The sequence below is a fragment of the Pleurodeles waltl genome, chromosome 10 (genome assembly GCF_031143425.1).
Source record: "Pleurodeles waltl isolate 20211129_DDA chromosome 10, aPleWal1.hap1.20221129, whole genome shotgun sequence".
Taxonomy (NCBI): domain Eukaryota; kingdom Metazoa; phylum Chordata; class Amphibia; order Caudata; family Salamandridae; genus Pleurodeles; species Pleurodeles waltl.
In genome coordinates this window covers 852,954,676-852,966,222 of record NC_090449.1, presented here as the reverse complement: position 1 = coordinate 852,966,222, position 11,547 = coordinate 852,954,676, and the positions used below count along the sequence as shown (strand labels likewise).

The 11,547-nt window shown below is 42.2% G+C and overlaps 1 protein-coding gene across 1 annotated transcript in view; it reads left to right on the top strand.

Annotated features, from left to right (window-relative positions):
• Positions 1-205: 205 nt before the first annotated feature.
• The window catches only part of PTER (phosphotriesterase related), a 132,276-nt gene continuing 120,934 nt past the window's right edge, over positions 206-11,547 (top strand). The window contains exon 1 of the mRNA XM_069211551.1: positions 206-460. The gene's annotated coding sequence lies outside the window, so the exon portion shown is untranslated. The remainder of the gene's footprint in view (positions 461-11,547) is intronic.

Genomic DNA, 11,547 nt, shown 5'->3' with positions numbered 1-11,547 from the left:
TGCGATAACGGAACAAGGTACTTAACTGGCTGCGGAAGCACCAAAGAAAGAGGAAGTTATATTGCCTCTTGGGTTTATATATAATCTGTGTTCTCTATGGTTATTGTTATATCTTGAATTCTGGGATATTTTTTCGTTGAATAACATCTTCTCTGATTGGCTGCTGTGTTGATTAAAGCATAGTAAGAGAAGCATAATCCTCGCCTCCGGTCCTCACATAGAATTCATAACATTATCAGGACGTGGCCGACGTGCCCACACACCTCCCAGCAGCCCAAAGTTACTCATTTATAATCACTGCCTGGCACGCCTTCTCCTCGGTCGGGTCAGTTGCCTGTTGCACTGGACAGGGAAAAGCTTAAAGTTGTCACGGGCAAATAATCTTCCTTTATTCCGGAAACGGGAAGCAGAGCCGCACGACTGCGGGGCAAGCCGGGAGGAGTGAGGTTCGAAAGACACGGTGAGGTAGTCCTTTTACTACCACTGATAGCCTGAAAGACCGAATGGAATTGTGGCCCCTGGAGAGGGCGAGGCGTGTCTGTCGAAATACAGTAGCACAGATTTGTAGTGTTTTATGTCCGGAAGATTGTAGTTTACCGCGGAAATGAAAAATAGTTATTCATCCGCGCTTTATTTTTAAATTAAAAGACGGTATCTCAGTTTTATGAAGATGAAAAGAAACGCACCTCTTAAACTTGCTACAACACAGTTATATATATATATTTTTTAATGCAAGGCCAGACAGGCTGCCTTTTTCGAATGCGAATGCACACGTGCAAGTGTTATATTTAACTTCATTTCAACAGAACGGGAATCTTGCAACGGGAGCAGGGACATACTGGGGAAAAGCAGCCCTGGCAAATTTTGTCAGATCAGCCCCTCCATAGCGAGCGAGCCTGATCGCTACAATGAGGCTTGGTTGAGGGGGCGGGTGGGTGTGGTCTCCCTCGCCCTCTAACACCCTCCTCCTCGTCCCCCCAGCAAAAATACACGAAATAATAGCAAAAACTGTGCATTCTGAAACACATTTTTATAACATATCAATTGCATTCTTTTTTAAAGCATAGTAATTGATGACCTTACAGTGCACCAGGATACAGACGTCTTTATTGGAGCTCTTCAATAACTCCTTCACCATCGCCTACTAACAGTGCCTGTCATCTCTCCTTAGCCCCTCCCTCACTGCCTCTCATTTGCTTTATAGCGCCTCTCTTAGTAGCGAAGGTTGTCGGAGCACTTTACATCTCACACACATACAAAGTCAATTAATCATACATGTGTAAATGCCTGCATGGAAAATGTTTCATAAGACAAAGGTGACTACCATGTGTAGGATTCACACGTCATCCACAGAGTTAGGCATATTTTAAGAGTGCTTGGTCTGGTAAAGCATAAACTCACGATTCAGAGCGTAACACAGTGGCTAGGGTTGACTTTACTAATAGTTTATTTCCACCCAAACCCTTTTTTAATCAAAATAGGATAATAAAAGACTGAGAAGAAAACATAACTCTCTAACCTGTACTGTGCAGTTTGCATGCAGCTCTTTGATTGCTGTTCATGACTCACTGTGATAGATTATGATTGTAACTTATTAACCTCACAGTAACAAAAGGCTTTGATGACAAAAGCAGTATTTCCCTGAGCATTGCACATTCAACACAGTTCTGTTATCTGCATAGTAGACATTCTTTGTAGCAGGTATAGCAAATCTCTGTGCTACCTAAGATGCCACTAGACAAAACTTCAGTCCCTTTCCAGCAGGCACATTGATCACCAGAATTATCTTGGCACCTTTATTTTTCCTGGAAAATGTTGGCTATATGAGGAACTATGCAGTGCTTTTATAACTGCTGTATTGCTACAAAACCGGCCCCTGGTAACAAAAGTGACCCCACCTCCCCCAGGCTTCCAGCCTCCCGGGGATACGCCCAATACCCAGTCCGGCCTTGAACAGGAGGAACAGAGTGTGTTCAGTTTAAACTTCATTAGAAATCTGAAGTATTTTTTTAAAGCCTGGTTTTAATGTACATTTCTAAACGAATTTCCTCTTCTGTTGTTTTTGTTTGTGTTCTGTGAACGTTGCATGTTTACAGAATTCCATCTGAAGTCCACATGGTTTTCTTTAGAGACGCCCTCAACAGCTGGAAATCTAGCATTTCCTACAGAAAATGGTAGGAAAATGCGCAGCTGGTGCAGTTCTGCATTCTTTGCTACATGTGCTTGGTCACTCTCAGTGTTGTTTATTCCTTGACGACTGAGTATAGTCTTGTGGGAACCAGCTTACATCCACACTTTTACGAAGCCAGTGGTGCTGGAAACATGCACGTACTAGGGATACAGGCCATCAACATCTCCTGACTTAAGTGCCTTGACTGCTACTTCCATGCTGGTGATATCTATTTTGAAAGAATTGTGATTTAATTTACTCTGTAAACCAATCATGCCTTTAATAAATGTGTTGAAAATCTCTGGAATACTGTGACCTTCGCATTTCACCTGTTTCTCAGCAGGAGTGTCACTAAATAGTATTACAAAATTCTTCAAACATGCAGTTAGAGAATGGAATAGTAAACACACTGTTGTTCTCCATGTTAAAAGAGTTAGCAACACTGATAGCTGCCACATTTCCCAGGTCCATTGGTGATGTGCTACTCCAGTCCAGTTTTTTTTTGTTTGAATTCTGGGACTTGTAGTCCCATTTTTTCTTTAGGTTTGCAAAACACCTGTTACTTATTCACCTGTGCTGTTAAACTGCTGGGAGACCCCGGGACAGGACTAGTGACCAAATCGAGCCATGGAAAATGTTTTATTATTATATCAATGTTGCATTATTCGAGCAATCGCTACCCTCTTCCATCAACAATGTCACAGTACAGTTTTCAAAATAAATTGTGTAATACAGGATTTTGCACTTAGCCCTCAACTAGAACTAATCAAATATTGTAGCATCAGGATGTACTAAAGATCTGAGGTACAATATGTATTCAGATCAGAAAATAATGCATTTGTCTGTAATCCACTTGTCTGCCCAGTACACTGTACTGAATGTTCAGTGACAAAATATTTGTACCAAATGCGAGCCAGTGCCTACACCAAACCCCACCAGACCCCTGGTCCTGATCCAGCCAGCTCAGAAAGTGATAGCTGTAGGCAGAACAGTAAAACCGGAAGCCAAAGGACCAGATACGCTTAGATAGTATACATTGGTGACCTTGGCAAACCCTGTAAGTAATCAACACACAAGATACTTGAGAAATCAAATTTCTGATCACTTCTATCTTTTCACATTTAAACAAAAAGTTGGGTAGGGTCATAAAAAGATTTTTTCTCCCTACTGCAAAGGTAAATCTGCTTTTGCCTTGCCAAGAGGAGTCCTGTTTTTCTTTATTTCAGTTTCCCTACAACAATGGACAGGTATTTGATTAATGAATGAATATCATAGGTAGGGAGTTGTCAGCAAGACCAAATCCTCAGGGTACACGCGTTGTTGTCAATAGGCCCACCTCCTGGCAGCTCCAACTCTACAAGCCTTAATAGCGCAGAGTATTGGAGTGGCCAAGTGGGGGGTAGGGAGTTAAGGAAGGGTACAGCGGGGAAGGAGACCTGCGGTAACAAGAATCACAGATACCACAAAGAAATATCAATCACAGAACTCTTCGGAATCTGTCAACTATAAATCCAGCAGTCGCTTGGAACAATAGTAAATCATAGCGCCTTTCATACGTTTCAAAGAAATGAAAGGTTAACACGGTATTCACTCAAAGAAATGTTACTTCACATTTCAAAAACTTTCCAAGATACACAATTTCAGTTTGTGTCCCTATTTTACATTAACCATAATTAAATATTCCCTTGAGTTCAAATTATTGCCTTAGCATTTATTCATAACCATTTAAACCTCTTCTGAATAACCACACTCATACAATGTATCTCTGTCGCTACCGAGCGACTCCACAAGTAAGCAGCTAAAGTTGAAAAGTGACTGCGAGAAACGGTAACGCTGTAACAGCAAAACATTCGCTTAGTTTGTTATCAATTTAAATATGTACAGCTGATTGCTAAAGATACTACTTTCTCCCCCCCAAAAAATCAACCTTTAAACAGCTTTATCAAATAAGAAAACGGATGATGGAAGCTAGAAACCACCATCCGTCTTACCGCCCTGAATGTCTGCAACTCGCTGCTTCAAATGCCTCAACACGGGGAAATCCCAGGTGGACAAGCAGGAACATGGAAACACCGGACTTCAAACAGAAAAGCTCTGGTCCTCACGAGATCCTCAGAATAGTGAGCAGTGAGAACTGGGCGGGGTCACTTAAATAGCCTTGTGCCCGTCCCATGTGCCACACGCAAAGTGCCCCGCCCCAAGTGCCACATCCAAAGTGCCCCGCCCAAGATGGCTGTTATAAAGATACTTAGGACCAATGCCATGAAATAAAGGTAATGCGTGTACAGCTCGTTGCAGCAGCTACTAGATTCTGCAAATGGCAGTTTCTGGACTAAGACTGTGTGGTGGAAACATTAATGCACTGATTCTGACATCAGGCGGGCCCTATAGCGCGCGCAGCCATAATGTTGACAGGAGTCCTATTATCTGGGTGAAGACTTTTGACCTTGTGGGCTTTAGTATAGGTTTAAATGTATTTGATGGATTATAGACGGTCAGATGAGTCATTGCATTTCACCAGTTGATCAGACCTTGTGTTTTTAATTATTAACAAGGGTACTCATTGAGAAAGTAATTTGCTTGGGCATACCTTGAGGTATGTTTAATCTTTCTGACTTGAACAGAACTATTGTATTTGTTCTGAAAGAAGATCCCAGGTTCCTAAGCTCTGTTTGAGTCTGCTGAGAACATGCCTATCTTCTCTCCTGCAAGGTTTGATGAAATCCTGTAAGGACCAGCAATGTGGAATTCCTGTAGCCCATCACCCAGGACATATTGTTTGGGGTCAAGGGCAACAAGTTTCCATGTTTGTTTTGTCCTTTGGACAAACAGGCCCAACCCCCTGCAACACAAGTGTAGAGGGAAGGAAACGGTCTGCAGTTGAGGTTATGAGTGTCTGTATGTTGATGCTATTCGAACTTGTATTTATGGTTCATTAATGGAAAGTTTTTATTATTAGGGTGAGCGATCTAAATAAATGTTTTAAGGTCACACTGAACTACTGACAGTGGTTCCAGTAAAAAAAAAAAAAAAGTGTACACACATTTGAAAAGTTTAATAATATGAGGCTAAGTATAATCCTTCCAGAATGCTCTCTGATTAGATGCAAAGTAGGAAAGAAAACATTTAGCTACTGTGAGATTCTAGGTACTATTTCTTTGAAGCATCACTTAGTAACATGTGTTGATGCAGGCTAGTATTTCCAAGCAATATTCAAAATGGAATATCAGTGTAACCATTTTCAACAAGATTATGGGAAACATGAAAATAAACAAGCAGTGGCAAAGCCAACTGATCCAATATTTGTTGCAAGTCTTTTGGATTTTGTCAATGCGTGTCTTGTTTTGACATGGCTTTTGTAACACCTTATTGTTGTGGGAGCTGTAAGGTCCTCACCATTGTAACAAACACTAGCAAAAAGCAAAAAATAATTTTGGTCTCAAAAAGCACACATTACCACCATTGTTGTAACAAGGCCATTCCAGCTCCACGGGACCCCCTCAGCACAGCACCTGGCCTTAGTAAGTCTGGGGGGAGGCCCCCTCCATGTTCTTTGCAGGGGGCCCCCTCCAGTTTTGCTACACCACTGACTGCCACAGTAGTTCCTGCAACTGAACAAAACTACTTTGTGTGCCAGTATGCTCCTTGTGGAAGAGCAGAATGCTATAGTTCGCAGTAAAGCCAACCGATAGATAGAGAGAGAAATAGAAGTTTAATAATAACAAGATGTTTTGGTTAACGCCAGACCAATTCTTAAAGAAGGCCACAAAAGTGCACCAGTGGTATATGTCTTTGCATTAGTGGCTTTCATGAACTCACAAGAATTTACAGAAGTAGACCAGGAAATCATACTACTAGAAAATATTTGTGAACTGTATTTTTGCAAGAGCAAATATGCATGTGTAGATTTACTCATGCAAAAATCTATTGAGTGGTTTACAAGTTTTCTTTCCCTCCACCCACTTTTTTCCCAACCCTGGAAGAACGTCAACTTCTGCTGAGTAATACTTTCTCAGTATTGGAAAAGATTAGAGAAGAGCTGGTGAGTTAGTAGGTTTGCATAGACTCAAAGGCATCCCAGCCCTGGAACTATTGCTTACTGCTCCCTTCAGCCCTGGTATGTAGATCTGTGGAAAGGTGACAAAATTAGGAAATTGCTATATTAGGGCTTGAATTTGCTAGTATGCAAGCCCTACCATAGTATTACCCCTGGCATAATCAGAGGGGCTATTATCAGAGCTCTTACATAATGAGATTGCTGCCTTAATTTGTCGCCGCACTACATGGCACCAAAGGGACAAGTAGATTTTGTTACAGGACAAGTAGATTTAAGAAGCAATCAGTCCCATGAACAAGTAGATACTTTATTAAACTCCACAACCATGAAGGGCACATTCTAAAAAAACACTTTGGTTGGAATTGAAATAGCTCATAAAATTACCACTTTAAACAAATAGAGGTTGGTAACAGTTTGGCGTAAGGTTAAATATTACCAATTTTTTTTATGTCTTCATATAACTTATCTACTCAAACACCATGAGAAACTGTTCCTTTTCATCTAAATGTGGTGCAAAAGAGAACTCATTGGTGATGTCTGCTGATGTCATTTATTTGTTTAGTATAACTCTTCCTAGTCAGGTGTTCGTGCTCCTTACCATTCTAAAACGCAGAAGAGGTCTGTATCTCCTTACATAAGAGCAGAGATCTGGATCTCCATGAAAACAGAAAGAAAGATAATGAACTAAAATTCAACATCAGAAAGTTGGGCTTAAACACTAAGAAAAGGAAAGATCTGAAGTAAGGGACAGAGATAGACAAGAAAAGGAGGGATATTTTTCAAAGAGTTAAACAGAGGACAAAAATGGGAGTCAGAAAGAGAACATATGGGTCAAATACAGTCTAAACATTTAGGTTGTAGTTTATTCAGTTTTTTGGGAAATTGTAGATGGTCTTATAGCCATTGGAGGTCTTCAGATAGAATATTCCAAATGGGGGGGGCGGCCCTCAAGCAGTATTGGGTGGTAGTATTAGGTGGCAGCTTGGAGTTATCTGATCTTTTGATACCGAAAACATCTCTGCTCCTGTGCGTATTGTTTATTCCTGAGTATTTTTATGGTAAGAGCAAAGGTGGTCTGGCCTATTTGATCTATGTTTTGTTTACAAAGAAAATTGTTCTCCATATCTTTTGGAGAAGGGTATGTTTCTTCTTGCACCATGGTAAATAGTAAGGAAATGGTCTGAAGCTAATGTACAAATCTAAATTTGTCTTGGTTCTGTTGTATAGTCTGCACCACTTGCCCACAACTCTTCCAAGGCGCCTTAGTTGAGCTAAAGTAATTTATGGAAATCTTTCCTAATGGTAGCTCCCGTTTATCAGTAGAGGCTTTTAAGGAATTGAGTTGTTGGTCAACTCTGGTCAAGCAGCATCCACAGTCTTTGTAAGGGTGAGGCACAAGCTAACCTTAAATTAACCTGTGCTTAACCATCTAAGAGCTTGGCACAGAGCAGTCAGGCCTAACTTAGAGGAAATGTGTAAAGTATGTGTGCAACACTTCAAAGAGTAGTCAAGTGAAAAACACCACACAAAAAAGACCTAACACCAATTTAGAAAAATGGAGTGATTTTAACCAATAAAACAAGACCAAAATGACAAAATTCCAATCTGAGATAATGCAATTTCAATGAGTTTAGTGAAAATACCGCCAAAAAGTGCAAAGCGCCAACCGTGGATATCTGGTTGTGCCAGATCTGGACAAAGTGACAAGTTCAGGCTGGCTGTGATAGACCATGGGTCAGCTACAGGGACCCAGTAGGACCTGCTGAACAAAGTACCTCCAATCCTAGTGGCGAGGATGTGTGTCAAAAATGTGTCACACAGCCAAAATGGGGTGTTGGCTCTGAGGTGCAGCAAGGCTACAATGCAAGGTCTTGTGTCAGCATTGAGGATCCGGTCTTCAAGGGCCAAGTTGCGAAGTCAGTGTCGGGGATGCGATGCACAGTTGGAATGATGTGTTGGTTCCGAAGAAGCTGCTGAGGCGATGCAGGTCCTATAGAGGCCGGCCAAACTGACATGCACACTTAGAAACTCTCCACCGGACTTTTTTTTACAGCTGGGTGGAGACCAACTGCAGAGCCCCTCTCCCTCCCTGAGCAGCATTTCTGCCCACTCAGACCAATCGTGACACTTCTTTCATGCTGTGTAACAGCATGAGAGAAGCGTCAGGATTGATTGGGGAGGGACGAAGACGAGAAGCGGCAGGAGCAGCGGATTTACAGAGGGGCTGCCCCCATGCTCCCCCCCTCTTCCTTGCCACGACTGGGATTAATCCTATAGATTTAAAGGAGCTCTCACATCTTTCATTTTGAAATTCTTAACTTTTCAAAGGAAAACACCCTGAATACCGCTACATGTAACATGTATGTCCCAGATCTGTTTTCGTGGCTGACATTATATAATTTTATACTGTCAGGTCGATCTTAAATTTATAATTGTTTTAGGATATGGTGTTCTTGATTTAAAGCAGTTGGATATCTATGACATATTTTACACTCTAGAAAATGAATAAGATTTTTTTTTTAAATATGACAAGAGTAACTCAAATTCTCTGTTCTCTCAATAATGTGTGTGTGTTTGAATGTCCACTCAGCCTTCTAGTTTATGCTTCACACAGAGAAGTTCAGCTCTTACATGCAAAAGAATACGCAGTTGACTTTTAGCTCTCATTCCAGGCAAATCTTCACATGGCTGTCTGTATGAATGTTCGTTAGGGCCAATACCTGCTGTTTAGAGATGGCCCCCTGTGGGGCTGGGCTAGCTAGGAATCTTTCCTTATCAGGAGGAATGCTAGCAACATAATTTCTGAGCACTCAGAAGAAATTCCATACTCCTCACCTTCATTTTGCTGATGGGGTCTCAGTCATCTAAAAACATCCCAGATCACTTGTGTAACCATTTCATCTTTCTCTACTGAAAGGTAGAGTGGAAATCATTCAAAAATAGCAACAAGCACTGCCAGTGCCAATTGTTCGTATTTTCAAAGGGGTATGTGTGTGCGAAAGCTGCATGGATGAGTTAGCACATGGGTCACTGACGAATAGCTATTTTTCACATACTACAGTGTACTATACAAGAATTGAAGGAACAGCAGAACTAATAGGTCATCAAACAATATGAAATAGGAGAATTGGAAACATGTAGGGAATAAGGGAAAGTATGTTAATGTTGATATAAGCTGGCATACTTTAATTGGAAGGGGATATATGTGGACTATGGTGTAGGAGGTACCGGAGAAAGAAATAGTGTGGGCATACCAGGTCGGCTCTTCTGTGGGAATTAGACTGTGTCAATAGCAGCAGATCTGTGTATAAACACAGAGGTGAGGATGCAGAGAGAGTGCATGTAGCAGCAAGGTGTTGGAATATGTGTTCATTTAGGGATGATACAGTGAATCTTGTTTGTACCGTTATAAAAGTCTGGACTTTTGCATGTTAAGTTACAGTGCTTGTAAACAGTTGAACTATGGTACGAGGCATTATATTAAACAAACGTTACAATTGTCAATGAGAACAAAAACCTGAATTTGATATGTTACCCACTGAAGCAACTAGGAATTCCGAGTGGCAGAAAAGTGAAAAGGAGCCAATGGGCATCTTTAGCATAGGTTTGAAAAGACAGTACTTGTGTAACCATAACTTTAATCTGTAGAAACCAAAAGCAGTGGGATTATTCTGCAAATGGATATTTTCCATTCAGATTTACTCATAAATAAATTAGTAATATAGGAAATTGAAGAGCAGGGAGTTTTGCAGAGAAACATAAATCTGTACTTGCCCATTTTTACAGGCTCACAGCGTAGCGCTGCTGTACTGTTCATTGTCATTATGAACTTGCACATAATGGTTGAATTCAATAAACACAAATCAAATATCACATTTGACTGGTAGCGGACTGTCTAAGAAGCACCTTACCTTCCAACTTCACTATCAGATAACCTAGCTTCACATAACCAAAAATCACTGGTATAATTCTGTGAGACAGTTTGGAGAAATAAGAATGGTCAAGCAAGCAAGAGGTGCCAGTTTCACTGCACGTACCTACCACTAATATCTGTAGATGCCAGGGTCAGGCACCTGACAAGTTTGACCGCTGATTGTACCAGCAAATATCATGCTCTGTGTCACTTTCCTCGTGGAGCAAAATAAGGCCGTCATTACAACATTGGCGGTAAATGCCGCCTACCGCTGTGCTGACGGCCGCCAACATACCGTGACCGCGGCGGTATACTGCTATGGGTTTATGACCTACACATAGAAATCCGCCACTATACAGACACCCACACAAGTCCGCCAGACCAAAGGTCAGTGATAAACTGGCAGTACCAAAACCCACACCGTTATGCTAACAGAAATACGCCCAAAGTATCAGGACCCACGAATCACCGCTGCTGTCTTTCAACTGCAGTAAACCATTGGCGTACACACCCCCACGCTCAAAATACACACACACTTACAAAACTACACCACTTTGGACAATTCAAACTACACACACCTAACACACATACACACATCACACCCACACCACTATAAAATATACACCCACATTACCCACAACCCTTTCAACGAAAAAAAAGTTTGCTAACAGAGAGAGACAAGCGGGGAGCACCCACTCAATCTGAGCCACAGAACACGATCACCCATACACCATCCACGCACCTCACAGCACACACCACAACACATCACCCCACACATCCTCACACATACCACTCACACCACATCCATGGCACCCCAAAGACACCCCAGGTTTTCAGAGGAGGAGCTAAGGGTCATGGTGGAGGAAATCTTCCGGGTAGAGCCACAGCTATTCGGATCACAGGTGCAGCAGATGTCCATTGAAAGGAAGATGTAGCTATGACTGAGAGTCGTGGACAGGGTCAACGCTGTGGGACATCACCCCAGAACAAGAAATGACATCAGGAAGAGGTGGAACGACCTCTGGGGGATGATGCGTTCCGTGGTTGCAAGACACCAGGTAGCCGTACAGAGGACTGGCAGTCGACCCCCACCTCCTCCCCCACAACTAACAACATGAGAGGAGCAAGTCTTGGCGACCATGCACCCTGAGGGCCTTCGCAGGAGTAAGAGGAGGACTGTTCTCTGGTAAGTCAAATCTTTACTACTATATCCCCCACCCTACCTGCATGCCATCACCAACTCCCACCCCTACCCTCACCCCCATCGCATCACCACCTCACATATACCCCACTATCACAACCCACCCATCCCAATACCAAGCCCTGCATGCAACACCAATGCATGGACACCCATCACAGACCTGCATGGACACCTGTCAACACCAGGGCAGTGCGTGCTCTATTGGC